This window comes from Carcharodon carcharias, chromosome 28 (genome assembly GCF_017639515.1).
Source record: "Carcharodon carcharias isolate sCarCar2 chromosome 28, sCarCar2.pri, whole genome shotgun sequence".
In the NCBI taxonomy this organism is placed as follows: Eukaryota; Metazoa; Chordata; class Chondrichthyes; order Lamniformes; family Lamnidae; genus Carcharodon; species Carcharodon carcharias.
The window spans coordinates 5,027,808-5,044,485 of NC_054494.1; positions in this window are offsets into that span (position 1 = coordinate 5,027,808).

Here is a 16,678-nt window from a genome sequence, read left to right on the forward strand (position 1 = left end):
ATACACTGCATGTGATAACACACCAGCTGCATTATACGCCGCAAGTGATCATACACCAGCTGCAAGATACACTGCAAGTGATCACCAGCCGCATGGTACACTCTATGTGATCATACACCAGCTGCGTGGTACGCTGCATGTGATCATATACCAGCTGCATGATACACTGCATGTGATCATACACCAGCTGCATGATACACTGCATGCGATCAGACAGCAGCTGCATGATATGTTGCATCTGATCACACACCAGCTGCATGATACACTGCATGTGATAATACACGAGTTGCATGATATGCTGCATGTGATCACACACCAGCTGCATGATATGCTACATGTGATCACACAACAGCTGCATGTTATGCTGCGTGTGATCACCTGCCAGCTGCATGATATGCTGCATGTGATCACACAATAACTACATGATATGCTGCATGAGATCACACAGTGGCTGCATCATACACTGCCAGTGATCATAAACCAGCTGCATGATACAATGCATGTGATCATACACCAGCTGCATGATATGCTGCATGTGATCATACACCAGCCGTATGATACACTGTATGTGATCACACACCAGCTGCATGATACCCAGCATGTAATAATACACCAGCTTCATGATACGCTGCATGTAATCACATTCCAGCTGCATGATACGCTGCATGTGATCACACACCAGCCGTATGATACACTGTATGTGATCACACACCAGCTGCATGATACCCAGCATGTAATAATACACCAGCTTCATGATACGCTGCATGTGATCACTCATCAGCTGCATGAAATTCTGCATGTGATCATACATCAGCTGCATGATGTGCTGCATGTGATCATACATCAGGTGCATGATAATGAATGTGATCATACAACAGCTGCATGATATGCTGCATGTGATCACACACCAGCTGCATGATAAGGTGCAAGTGATCACACACGAACTGCATGATACGCTGCATGTGATCACACGCCAGCCGCATGATAAGGTGCAAGTGATCATACACCAATCGCATTAAACGCTTCATGTGATCGTACAACAGCTGCATGATATGCTGCATGTGATCACATGCCAGCTGCATGATACACTGGATGTGATCACATACCAGCTGCATGTGATGACACACCAGCTGCATGATCCGGTTCAAGTGATGACACACCAGTTGCATGATACACTGCATGTGATAATATACCAGTTGCATGATACGCTGCATGTGATCATACACCAGCCGCATGATACACAGCATGTGATCACCCAACAACTGCATGATACACTGCATGCGATCACACAGTAGCTGCCTGATATGATGCATGTGATCACATGCCAGCTGCATTATACGCTACATCTGATCACACACCAGCTGCATGATACACTGCATGTGATAATTCACCAGTTGCATCATATGCTGCATGTGATCACATGCCAGCTGCTTGATATGATGCTTGTGATCACACAACAGCTGCATGATACGCTGCATGTGATCAACCGCCAGCTGCATGATATGCTGCATGTGATCACACAGCAGTTACATGATACGCTGCATGAGATCACACAGTGTCTGCATGATACACTACCAGTGATCATAAACCAGCTGCATGATACAATGAATGTGATCATACACCAACTGCATGACATGCTGCATGTGATCATACATCAGTTGCATGATACGCTGCATGTGATCATCCACCAGCTGCATCATACGCTGCATGTGATCACACAACAGCTGCATAATACGCGGCAAGTGATCATACACCAGCTGCATGATAGACTGCAAGTGATCACAACAGCTGCATGATATGCTACAAGTGATCATTCACCAGCTGCATGATAGGCTGCATGTGATCACACAACAGCTGCATGTTATGATGCATATGATCACACACCAGCTGCATGATACGCTGCATGTGATCACACACCAGCTGCATGATATGCTGCATGTGGTCATACACCAGCTGCACGATCCACTGCATGTAATCACACAACAGCTGCATGACGCACTGCATGTGATCACACACCAGCTGCATGATATGCTGCATGTGATCACACAACAGCGGCATGATACGCTTCATGTGATCACCCGCCAGCTGCATGAAATGCTTCATGTGATCACACAACAGCTGCATGATATGCTGCCAGTGATCATACACCAGCTGCATGATACGCTGCATGTGATCACACACCAGCTGCATGACACGCTGCATGTGATCACATACCAGCCGCATAATACGCAGTATGCGATCACATACCAGCTGCATTACACACTGCATGTGATCATAAACCAGCTGCATGATACAATGAATTTGATCATACATCAGCTGCAAGATACGCCGCATGTTATCACACACCAGCTGCATGATACACAGCATGTGATCATACACCAACCGCATGATATGCTGCATGTGATCACCCACCAGCTGCATGATACACTGCATGTGATCACACAGCAGCTGCATGATATGCTGCATGTGATAATACATCAGTTGCATGATACGGTGCATGTGATCACATGCCAGCTTCATGATATGCTACATGTGATCACACAACAGCTGCATGATACGCTGCATGTTATCACCCGCCAGCTGCATGATATGCTGCATGTGATCACACAACAACTACATGATACGCTGCATGATATCACACAGCAGCTGCATGATACATTGCCAGTGATCATACACCATGTGCAAGATATGCTGCATGTGATCACACACCAGCTGCATAATACGCTGCATGTGATCATACACCAGCTGCATGATATGCTGCATGTGATCGTACTCCAGGTGCATGATATGCTGCATGTGATCATACACCAGCAGCATGATATGCTGCATGTGATCATACATCAGCTGCATAATAATGAATGTGATCATGGACTCGCTGCATGATACGCTGCATGCGATCACACACCAGCTGCATGATTCGCTGTTTGTGATCACACACCAGCTGCATGATATACTGCATGTGATCATACACCAGCTGCATGATACGCTGCATGTGATCATACACCAGCTGCATGGTACGCTGCGTGTGATCACAAACCAGCCACATGATACGCTGAATGTGATTATACAGCAGGCGCATTATATGGAGCAAGTGATGACACACCAGCTGCATGATGTGCTGCATGTGATCATACATCAGGTGCATGATAATCAATGCGATCATACAACAGCTGCATGATATGCTGCATGTGATCACATGCCAGCCGCATGATACGCTGGATGTGATCACATTCCAGCTGCATGTGATCATACAACAGCATCATGATCCGGTGCAAGTGATGACACACCAGTTGCATGATACACTGCATGTGAGAATACACCAATTGCATGACACGCTGCATGTGATCATACACTAGCTGCATCATACACTGCATGTGATAACACACCAGCTGCATTATACGCTGCAAGTGATCATACAACAGCTGCAAGATACACTGTAAGTGATCACCAGCCGCATGGTACACTCTATGTGATCATACACCAGCTGCGTGGTACGCTGCATGTGATCATATACCAGCTGCATGATACACTGCATGAGATCATACACCAGCTGCATGATACACTGCATGAGATCAGACAGCAGCTGCATGATATGTTGCATCTGATCACACACCAGCTGCATGATACACTGCATGTGATAATACACCAGTTGCATGATATGCTGCATGTGATCACACACCAGCTGCATGATATGCTACACGTGATCACCTGCCAGCTGCATGATATGCTGCGTGTGATCACACAACAGCTGCATGATATGCTGCATGTGATCACACAATAACTACATGATATGCTGCATGAGATCACACAGCGGCTGCATGATACACTGCCAGTGATCATAAACCAGCTGCATGATACAATGCATGTGATCATACACCAGCTGCATGATATGCTGCATGTGATCATACACCAGCTGCATGATATGCTGCATGTGATCATACACCAGCCGTATGATACACTGTATGTGATCACACACCAGCTGCATGATACCCTGCATGTAATAATACACCAGCTTCATGAAACGCTGCATGTGATCATACATCAGCTGCATGATAATGAATGTGATCATAGACTAGCTGCATGATACACTGCATGCGATCACACACCAGCTGCATGATAAACTGCATGTGATCATACACCATCTGCATGATACGCTGCATGTAATCATACACCAGCTGCATGATACACTGCGTGTGATCACAAACCAGCCACATGATACGTTGAATGTGATCATACAGCAGGCGCATTATATGGAGCAAGTGATGACACACCAGCTGCATGATGTGCTGCATGTGAACATACATCAGGTGCATGATAATGAATGTGATCATAGACCAGCTGCATGATACGCTGCATGAGATCACACACCAGCTGCATGATTCGCTGTTTGTGATCACACACCAGCTGCATGATACACTGCATATGATCATACACCTGTTGCATGATAAGCTGCATGTGATCATACAACAGCTGCATGATACGATGCATGTGATCACACACCAGGTTCATGATAAGGTGCAAGTGATCACACACGAACTGCATGATACGCTGCATGTGATCATATACCGGCTGCATGGTACATTGCATCTGATCACACGCCAGCTGCATGATAATTTGCAAGTGATCATACACCAACGGCATTACATGCTTCATGTGATCATACAACAGCTGCATGATATGCTGCATGTGATCACATGCCAGCCGCATGATACGCTGGATGTGATCACATACCAGCTGCATGTGATTACACAACAGCTGCATAATCCGGTGCAAACGATGACACACCAGTTGCATGATACACTGCATGTAATAATATACCAGTTGCTTGATGTGCTGCATGTGATCATACACCAGCTGCATCATACACTGCATGTGATCACACAGCAGCTGCATGATATGCTGCATGTGATCATACACCAGCTGCATGGTACACTCTATGTGATCATACATCAGCTGCATGGTACGCTGCATGTGATAATACACCAGCTGCAAGATACGCTGCAGGTGATCATATACCGGCTACATGATACGCTGCATGTGATCATACACCAGCTGCATGATACACTGCATGTGATCATACATCAGCTGCAAGATACGCTGCATGTGATCACACACCATCTGCATGATACACAGCATGTGATCATACACCCGCCGCATGATACGCTTCTTGTGATCACCCACCAGCTGCATGATACACTGCATGTGATCACACACCAGCTGCATGATACGCTGCACGTGATCACATACCAGCTGCATGATATGCTGCATGTGATCATACACCAGCCGTATGATACACTGTATGTGATCACACACCAGCTGCATGATACCCTGCATGTAATAATACACCAGCTTCATGAAACACTGCATGTGATCACACACCAGCTGCATGATACACAGCATGTGATCATACACCCGCCGCATGATACGCTTCTTGTGATCACCCACCAGCTGCATGATACACTGCATGTGATCACACAGCAGCTGCATGATATGCTTCATGTGATCACAGGCCAGCTGCATTATAGGCTATATCTGATCACACACCAGATGCATGATACACTGCATGTGATAAAACACCAGTTGCATGATACGCTGCATGTGATCACATGCCAGCTGCATGATATGCTACATGTGATCACACAACAACTGCATGATACGCTGAATGTTATCATCCGCCAGCTGCATGATATGCTGCATGTGATCACACAACAACTACATGATACACTGCATGATATCACACAGAAGTGCATGATACATTGCCAGTGATCATACACCAGCTGCATGATACGCTGCATGTGATCGTAATCCAGTTGCATGATATGCAGCATGTGTTCATACACCAGCAGCATGATACGCTGCATGTGATCACATACGAACTGCATGACACGCTGCATGTGATCATACACCAGCCGCATGTTACACTGTATGTGATCAAACACCAGCTGCATGATACACTGCATGTGATCACGCAGCAGCTGCATGATACTCTGCATGTGATCATACACCAGCTACATGATAAGCTGCATGAGATAACACAGTGGCTGCATGATACAATGCATGTGATCATACACAAGCTGCATGATACACTGCATGTGATCACACAGCAGCTGCATGATATGCTGAATGTGATCATACACCAGCTGCATGATATGCTGCATGTGATCATACAAAAGCTGCAAGATAGACTGCATGTGATCATACACCAGCTGCATGATACACTGCATGTGATCATATTCCAGCCGCATGATACGATTAATGTGATCACACAACAGCCGCATGATATGCCGCATGGGATCACACCACAGCTGCATGTGATCATACACCAGCTGCATGATACCCTGCATGTGATTACACACCAGCTGCATGATTCACTGCATGTGATAATACCCCAGCTGCATGATACGCTGAATGTGATCATACACCAGTTGCATGATAAGCTGCATGTGATCATACACGAGCTGCATGATACGCTACATGAGATCATACACTAGCCGCATGATACGCGGCATGTGATCACATGCCAGCCGCATGATACACTGGATGTGATTACATACCAGCAGCATGTGATGACACCCCAGCTGCATGATACGTTGCATGTGATCATACACCAGCTGCATGATATGCTGCATGCCATAATACTCTAGCTGCTCACTCAGCAGCAGCATGATATGCTGCATGTGATCATACACCAGCCGCATTATACGATGCATGTGATCACACACCAGCTGCATGATTCGCTGCATGTGATCACACACCAGCTGCAGATATACTGCATGTGATCATACACCAGCTGCGTGATACGCTGCATGTGATCATACACCTGCCGCATGATACACTGTATGAGATCACACACCAGCTGTATGATACACTGCATGTGATCACGCAGCAGCTGCATGATACTCTGCATGTGATCATACACCAGCTGCAAGATACACTGCATGTGATCATACACCAGCTGCATGATATGCTGCATGCGATCACACACCAACTGCATGATTTGCTGCAGGTGATCATACACCAGATGCATGATACATTGCATGTGATCATATATCAGCTGCATGATACGCTGAATGTGATCATACACCAGTTGCATGATAAGCTGCATGTGATCATACACCAGCTGCATGATATGCTACATGAGATCATGCACTAGCCGCATGATACGCTGCATGTGATCACATGCCAGCCACATGATACGCTGCATGTGATCATACACAAGCTGCATGTTACACTGCATGTGTTCACACAACCGCTGCCTGATAGACTGCATGTGATCATACACCAGCTGCTTGATACCCTGCAAGTGATCACACAACAGCCGCATGATATGCCGCAAGGGATCTCACCACAGCTGCATGTGATCATACACCAGCTGCATGATACACTGCATGTGATCATACAACAGCTGCATGATATGCTGCATGTGATCATACACCAGCTGCATGAGAAGTTGCAAGTGATCACACACGAACTGTATGGTACACTGCATGTGATCACATGCCAGCCGCATGATACGCTGCATTTGATCATACACCAGCCATATGTTATGATGCATGTGGTCACACACCAGCTGCATGATTCGCTGCATGTGATCACACACCAGCTGCATAATATACTGCATGTGATCATACACCAGTTGCGTGATATTCTGCTTGTGATCATAAACCAGCTGCATGATACGCTGCATGTGATAATACACCAGCTGCAAAATACGCTGAATGTGATCATACACCAGTTGCATGATAAGCTGCATGTGATCATACACGAGCTGCAAGATATGAATGCATGTGATCATACACCATCTGCATGATAAGGTGCAAGTGATCACACACAAACAGCATGGTACACTGCATGTGATCACATGCCAGCCACATGATACGCTGCATGTGATCATACACAAGCTGCATGTTACGCTGCATGTGTTCACACAATCGCTGCCTGATAGACTGCATGTGATCATACACCAGCTGCTTGATACGCTGCAAGTGATCACACAACAGCCGCATGATATGCCGCAAGGGATCTCACCACAGCTGCATGTGATCATACACCAGCTGCATGATACACTGCATGTGATCACACACCAGCTGCATGATACAATGCATGTGATCATAGAACAGCTGCATGATACGCTGCATGTGATCATACACCAGCTGCATGAGAAGTTGCAAGTGATCACACACGAACTGTATGGTACACTGCATGTGATCACATGCCAGCCGCATGATACGCTGCATGTGATCATACACCAGCCACATGTTATGATGCATGTGGTCACACACCAGCTGCATGATTCGCTGCATGTGATCACACACCAGCTGCATAATATACTGCATGTGATCATACACCAGCCGCGTGATATGCTGCATGTGATCATACACCAGTTGCATGATAAGCTGCATGTGATCATACACGAGCTGCATGATATGCTGCATGTGATCATACACCAACTGCATGATAAGGTGCAAGTGATCACACACGAACTGCATGGTACACTGCATGTGATCACATGCTAGCCAAATGATACGCTGTATGTGATCATAGAGCAGCCGCATTACACGCTACATGTGATCATGCACAAGCCGCTTTACATGATTCATGCGATCATAAAACAGCCGCATGATACGCTTAATGTGATCACACACCAGCTGCATGTGATGGCACGCCAGCTGCAAGATCCGGTGCAAGTGATGACACACCAGCTGCATGATACACTGCATGTGATAATACACCAGTTGCATGATACGCTGCATGTGATCATACACCAGCAGCATCATACGCTGCATGTGATCACACACCAGCTGCATTATACGCTGCATGTGATAATACACCAGCTGCATGATACGCTGAATGTGATCATACACCAGTTGCATGATACGCTACATGAGATCATACACAAGCCGCATGATACGCTGCATGTGATCACATGCCAGCCGCACGATACGCTGCATGTGATGACACCCCAGCTGCATGATCTGGTGCAAGTGATGACACACCAGCTGCATGATACGCTGCATGTCATAATACTCTAGCTGCATGATACGCTGCATGTGCTCACTCAGCAGCAGCATGATATGCTGCATGTGATCATACACCAGCCGCATGATATGATGCATGTGATCACACACCAGCTGCAGATATACTGCATGTGATCGTACACCAGCTGCGTGATACGCTGCATGTGATCATACACCTGCCGCATGATACACTGTATGAGATCACACAGCAGCTGTATGATACACTGCATGTGATCACGCAGCAGCTGCATGATACTCTGCATGTGATCATACACCAGCTGCAAGATACACTGCATGTGATCATACACCAGCTGCATGATATGCTGCATGCGATCACACACCAACTGCATGATTTGCTGCAGGTGATCATACACCAGATGCATGATACGTTGCATGTGATCATATATCAGCTGCATGATACGCTGAATGTGATCATACACCAGTTGCATGATAAGCTGCATGTGATCATACACGAGCTGCATGATACGCTACATGAGATCATGCACTAGCTGCATGATACGCTGCATGTGATCACATGCCAGCCGCATGATACACTGGATGTGATCACATACCAGCAGCATGTGATGACACCCCAGCTGCATGATACGCTGCATGTGATCATACACCAGCTGCATGATAAGGTGCAAGTGATCACACACAAACGGCATGGTACACTGCATGTGATCACATGCCAGCCACATGATAGGCTGCATGTGATCATACACAAGCTGCATGTTACACTGCATGTGTTCACACAACCGCTGCCTGATACACTGCATGTGATCATACACCAGCTGCTTGATACGCTGCAAGTGATCACACAACAGCCGCATGATATGCCGCAAGGGATCTCACCACAGCTGCATGTGATCATACACCAGCTGCATGATACACTGCATGTGATCACACACCAGCTGCATGATACACTGCATGTGATCATACAACAGCTGCATGATATGCTGCATGTGATCATACACCAGCTGCATGAGAAGTTGCAAGTGATCACACACGAGCTGTATGGTACACTGCATGTGATCACATGCCAGCCGCATGATACGCTGCATTTGATCATACACCAGCCATATGTTATGATGCATGTGGTCACACACCAGCTGCATGATTCGCTGCATGTGATCACACACCAGCTGCATAATATACTGCATGTGATCATACACCAGTTGCGTGATATTCTGCATGTAATCATAAACCAGCTGCATGATACGCTGCATGTGATAATACACCAGCTGCAAAATACGCTGAATGTGATCATACACCAGTTGCATGATTAGCTGCATGTGATCATACACGAGCTGCAAGATATGAATGCATGTGATCATACACCAGCTGCATGATAAGGTGTAAGTGATCACACACAAACGGCATGGTACACTGCATGTGATCACATGCCAGCCACATGATACGCTGCATGTGATCATACACAAGCTGCATGTTACGCTGCATGTGTTCACACAATCGCTGCCTGATAGACTGCATGTGATCATACACCAGCTGCTTGATACACTGCAAGTGATCACACAACAGCCGCATGATATGCCGCAAGGGATCTCACCACAGCTGCATGTGATCATACACCAGCTGCATGATACACTGCATGTGATCACACAATAGCTGCATGATACAATGCATGTGATCATACAACAGCTGCATGATACGCTGCATGTGATCATACACCAGCTGCATGAGAAGTTGCAAGTGATCACACACGAACTGTATGGTACACTGCATGTGATCACATGCCAGCCGCATGATACGCTGCATGTGATCATACACCAGCCGCATGTTATGATGCATGTGGTCACACACCAGCTGCATGATTCGCTGCATGTGATCACACACCAGCTGCATAATATACTGCATGTGATCATACACCAGCCGCGTGATATTCTGCATGCGATCATACACCAGCTGCATGATACGCTGCATGTGATAATACACCAGCTGCAAAATACGCTGAATGTGATCATACACCAGTTGCATGATAAGCTGCATGTGATCATACACGAGCTGCATGATATGCTGCATGTGATCATACACCAACTGCATGATAAGGTGCAAGTGATCACACACGAACTGCATGGTACACTGCATGTGATCACATGCTAGCCAAATGATACGCTGTATGTGATCATAGAGCAGCCGCATTACACGCTACATGTGATCATGCACAAGCCGCTTTGCATGATTCATGCGATCATAAAACAGCCGCATGATACGCTTAATGTGATCATACACCAGCTGCATGTGATGACACGCCAGCTGCAAGATCCGGTGCAAGTGATGACACACCAGCTGCATGATACACTGCATGTGATAATACACCAGTTGCATGATACGCTAAATGTGATCATACACCAGCAGCATCATACGCTGCATGTGATCACACACCAGCTGCATTATACGCTGCATGTGATAATACACCAGCTGCATGATACGCTGCATGTGATGACACCCCAGCTGCATGATCTGGTGCAAGTGATGACACAGCAGCTGCATGATACGCTGCATGTCATAATACTCTAGCTGCATGATACGCTGCATGTGCTCACTCAGCAGCGGCATGATATGCTGCATGTGATCATACACCAGCCGCATGATATGATGCATGTGATCACACACGAGCTGCATGATTCGCTGCATGTGATCACACACCAGCTGCAGATATACTGCATGTGATCGTACACCAGCTGCGTGATACGCTGCATGTGATCATACACCAGTTGCATGATACGCTACATGAGATCATACACCAGCCGCATGATACGCTGCATGTGATCACATGCCAGCCGCATGATACGCTGCATGTGATGACACCCCAGCTGCATGATCTGGTGCAAGTGATGTCACACCAGCTGCATGATACGCTGCATGTCATAATACTCTAGCTGCATGATACGCTGCATGTGCTCACTCAGCAGCAGCATGATATGCTGCATGTGATCATACACCAGCCGCATGATATGATGCATGTGATCACACACCAGCTGCAGATATACTGCATGTGATCGTACACCAGCTGCGTGATACGCTGCATGTGATCATACACCTGCCGCATGATACACTGTATGAGATCACACAGCAGCTGTATGATACACTGCATGTGATCACGCAGCAGCTGCATGATACTCTGCATGTGATCATACACCAGCTGCAAGATACACTGCATGTGATCATACACCAGCTGCATGATATGCTGCATGCGATCACACACCAACTGCATGATTTGCTGCAGGTGATCATACACCAGATGCATGATACGTTGCATGTGATCATATATCAGCTGCATGATACGCTGAATGTGATCATACACCAGTTGCATGATAAGCTGCATGTGATCATACACGAGCTGCATGATACGCTACATGAGATCATGCACTAGCCGCATGATACGCTGCATGTGATCACATGCCAGCCGCATGATACACTGGATGTGATCACATACCAGCAGCATGTGATGACACCCCAGCTGCATGATACGCTGCATGTGATCATACACCAGCTGCATGATAAGGTGCAAGTGATCACACACAAACGGCATGGTACACTGCATGTGATCACATGCCAGCCACATGATACGCTGCATGTGATCATACACAAGTTGCATGTTACACTGCATGTGTTCACACAACCGCTGCCTGATAGACTGCATGTGATCATACACCAGCTGCTTGATACGCTGCAAGTGATCACACGACAGCTGCATGATACAATGCATGTGATCATACACCAGCTGCATGATACACTGCATGTGATCACACAGCAGCTGCATGATATGCTGAATGTGATCATACACCAGCTGCATGATATGCTGCATGTGATCATACAAAAGCTGCAAGATAGACTGCATGTGATCATACACCAGCTGCATGATACACTGCATGTGATCATATTCCAGCCGCATGATACGATTAATGTGATCACACAGCAGATGCATGATTCGCTGCATGTGATCATACACAAGCTGCATGTTACGCAGCATGTGTTCACACAACTGCTGCCTGATACACTGCATGTGATCATACACCAGCTGCTTGATACGCTGCAAGTGATCACACAACAGCCGCATGATATGCCGCATGGGATCACACCACAGCTGCATGTGATCATACACCAGCTGCATGATACACTGCATGTGATTACACACCAGCTGCATGATGCACTGCATGTGATAATACACCAGCTGCATGATACGCTGAATGTGATCATACACCAGTTGCATGATAAGCTGCATGTGATCATACATGAGCTGCATGATATGCTACATGAGATCATACACTAGTCGCATGATACGTGGCATGTGATCACATGCCAGCCGCATGATACACTGGATGTGATCACATACCAGCAGCATGTGATGACACCCCAGCTGCATGATACGCTGCATGTGATCATACACCAGCTGCATGATATGCTGCATGCCATAATACTCTAGCTGCTCACTCAGCAGCAGCATGATATGCTGCATGTGATCATACACCAGCCGCATTATACGATGCATGTGATCACACACCAGCTGCATGATTCGCTGCATGTGATCACACACCAGCTGCAGATACACTGCATGTGATCATACACCAGCTGCGTGATACGCTGCATGTGATCATACACCTGCCGCATGATACACTGTATGAGATCACACACCAGATGTATGATACACTGCATGTGATCACGCAGCAGCTGCATGATACTCTGCATGTGATCATACACCAGCTGCAAGATACACTGCATGTGATCATACACCAGCTGCATGATATGCTGCATGTGATCATACACCAGCTGCAAGATACACTGCATGTGATCATACACCAGCTGCATGATATGCTGCATGCGATCACACACCAACTGCATGATTTGCTGCAGGTGATCATACACCAGATGCATGATACGTTGCATGTGATCATATATCAGCTGCATGATACGCTGAATGTGATCATACACCAGTTGCATGATAAGCTGCATGTGATCATACACGAGCTGCATGATACGCTACATGAGATCATGCACTAGCTGCATGATATGCTGCATGTGATCACATGCCAGCCGCATGATACACTGGATGCGATCACATACCAGCAGCATGTGATGACACCCCAGCTGCATGAGACGCTGCATGTGATCATACACCAGCTGCATGATAAGGTGCAAGTTATCACACACAAACAGCATGGTACACTGCATGTGATCACATGCCAGCCACATGATACGCTGCATGTGATCATACACAAGCTGCATGTTACGCTGCATGTGTTCACACAACCGCTGCCTGATAGACTGCATGTGATCATACACCAGCTGCTTGATACGCTGCAAGTGATCACACAACAACCGCATGATATGCCGCAAGGGATCTCACCACAGCTGCATGTGATCATACACCAGCTGCATGATACACTGCATGCGATCACACACCATCTGCATGATACACTGCATGTGATCATACAACAGCTGCATGATATGCTGCATGTGATCATACACCAGCTGCATGAGAAGTTGCAAGTGATCACACACGAACTGTATGGTACACTGCATGTGATCACATGCCAGCCGCATGATACGCTGCATTTGATCATACACCAGCCATATGTTATGATGCATGTGGTCACACACCAGCTGCATGATTCGCTGCATGTGATCACACACCAGCTGCATAATATACTGCATGTGATCATACACCAGTTGCGTGATATTCTGCATGTGATCATAAACCAGCTGCATGATATGCTGCATGTGATAATACACCAGCTGCAAAATACGCTGAATGTGATCATACACCAGTTGCATGATAAGCTGCATGTGATCATACACGAGCTGCAAGATATGAATGCATGTGATCATACACCATCTGCATGATAAGGTGCAAGTGATCACACAAACGGCATGGTACACTGCATGTGATCACATGCCAGCCACATGATACGCTGCATGTGATCATACACAAGCTGCATGTTACGCTGCATGTGTTCACACAATCGCTGCCTGATAGACTGCATGTGATCATACACCAGCTGCTTGATACGCTGCAAGTGATCACACAACAGCCGCATGATATGCCGCAAGGGATCTCACCACAGCTGCATGTGATCATACACCAGCTGCATGATACACTGCATGTGATCACACACCAGCTGCATGATACACTGCATGTGATCACACAACAGCTGCATGATACGCTGCATGTGATCATACACCAGCTGCATGAGAAGTTGCAAGTGATCACACACGAACTGTATGGTACACTGCATGTGATCACATGCCAGCCGCATGATACGCTGCATGTGATCATACACCAGCCGCATGTTATGATGCATGTGGTCACACACCAGCTGCATGATTCGCTGCATGTGATCACACACCAGCTGCATAATATACTGCATGTGATCATACACCAGCCGCGTGATATTCTGCATGTGATCATACACCAGCTGCATGATATGCTGCATGTGATAATACACCAGCTGCAAAATACGCTGAATGTGATCATACACCAGTTGCATGATAAGCTGCATGTGATCATGCATGAGCTGCATGATATGCTGCATGTGATCATACACCAACTGCATGATAAGGTGCAAGTGATCACACACGAACTGCTTGGTACACTGCATGTGATCACATGCTAGCCAAATGATACGCTGTATGTGATCATAGAGCAGCCGCATTACACGCTACATGTGATCATGCACAAGCCGCTTTACATGATTTATGCGATCATAAAACAGCCGCATGATACGCTAAATGTGATCACACACCAGCTGCATGTGATGACACGCCAGCTGCAAGATCCGGTGCAAGTGATGACACACCAGCTGCATGATACACTGATGTTACAATACACCAGTTGCATGATACGCTGCATGTGATCACACACCAGCTGCATTATACGCTGCATGTGATAATACACCAGCTGCATGATACGCTGAATGTGATCATACACCGGTTGCATGATACGCTACATGAGATCATACACCAGCCGCATGATACGCTGCATGTGATCACATGCCAGCCGCATGATACGCTGCATGTGATGACACCCCAGCTGCATAATCTGGTGCAAGTGATGACACACCAGCTGCATGATACGCTGCATGTCATAATACTCTAGCTGCATGATACGCTGCATGTGCTCACTCAGCAGCAGCATGATATGCTGCATGTGATCATACACCAGCCGCATGATATGATGCATGTGATCACACAGCAGCTGCATGATTCGCTGCATGTGATCACACACCAGCTGCAGATATACTGCATGTGATCATACACCAGCTGCGTGATACGCTGCATGTGATCATACAACTGCCGCATGATACACTGTATGAGATCACACACCAGCTGTATGATACACTGCATGTGATCACGCAGCAGCTGCATGATAATTTGCATGTAATCATACACCAGCTTCAAGATACGCTGCATGTGATCATACACCAGCCGCATTATACGATGCATGTGATCACACACCAGCTGCATGATTCGCTGCATGTGATCACACACCAGCTGCAGATACACTGCATGTGATCATACACCAGCTGCGTGATACGCTGCATGTGATCATACACCTGCCGCATGATACACTGTATGAGATCACACACCAGATGTATGATACACTGCATGTGATCACGCAGCAGCTGCATGATACTCTG